This window comes from Austrofundulus limnaeus, unplaced genomic scaffold (assembly GCF_001266775.1).
Source record: "Austrofundulus limnaeus strain Quisiro unplaced genomic scaffold, Austrofundulus_limnaeus-1.0 Scaffold46, whole genome shotgun sequence".
NCBI lineage: Eukaryota > Metazoa > Chordata > Actinopteri > Cyprinodontiformes > Rivulidae > Austrofundulus > Austrofundulus limnaeus.
Window position 1 is genome coordinate 1,696,558 of NW_013952448.1, and position 1,125 is coordinate 1,697,682.

Consider the following 1,125-nt stretch of genomic DNA (forward strand, 5'->3'; position numbering starts at 1 on the left):
AAACAGCCTTGTTTTTTTTTTTTTTTTGACTGGTGAAACATAAGACCAAATAAATAAACAAATACCAATAAACACAGTGACTCAAATGCATACATAAAAGTGAGAAATAAATGATAAACTTTTCAAAGGTATCAACATTACACCATATGGATCTATTGGCAGAGCCATGCTATCAATGACATCTTCAGTCATTACAGGCACATCTCCCTGAAAGCCTCTGTTGTGACACAATCATTACAAATTGATTGCAAAATGGCTAACAATCATGATTAAATCATTAAATTCTTGTCTACGCTTCAGAGAATCGAGAGAAAATTAACTTCCCAGCAACCTCATTTTTTTCCGAACACGAAATAATGATTTTCTGCCAGTCTAATTACAAAGCCAACATCTGATCAAGCCCACATCCAGAGGGGATTATCACGTGCGCAAGTATTAGACCTCATTACCAGCCTGAGTGCAGAATTATTACATCTTGTAATTGGATGGTGAGATTTATATACAGATCAAGCCGGTTTTCTTTAAGATTGTAATTACAGGCTTCGTTRGTTAGCTACTTATCACTCAGGAGTGGAATGCGGGGAATCAGTATGTGGAGGAGCATTTCATTAACCCCTCGCCCTGATGGAGTGGGAAACACTGTACCTATCATGTCTGCTTTAGGAACAACAGCGTAATTTCCTCATCAAATAATTTATCACACCCTACTTTGGACAATATCCCATCAAAGGCACATCATACTGAGATCAGCTCCTGAATAAATAATTATGGGAAATATGTCTCAATAAACTATCCCTTTTTACTGTTGACTGAGCTTTACTTCCCAATTACCCAAGATAAGTATGTAGTTTATGCTCTTACTGGAGGCTTCATAAAACACACAGCTTGATTCAGCCGCTTAAGGTTAACAGAACAAAGGCTCATTACACTGYAGCAAGGGGAAGTATGCACCACGTTGTTCGTGTAAGTGTAGACATGGCCATCCTTTTTGATTTGACGTTGTATTCCTCTTAGAGATTTTATTTTCTTAGTGACCACAAGATGTTCAATTGGCTAGTTTGTAAAAATTATTGAATCACACACACACACACACACACACACACACACACACACACACACACACAC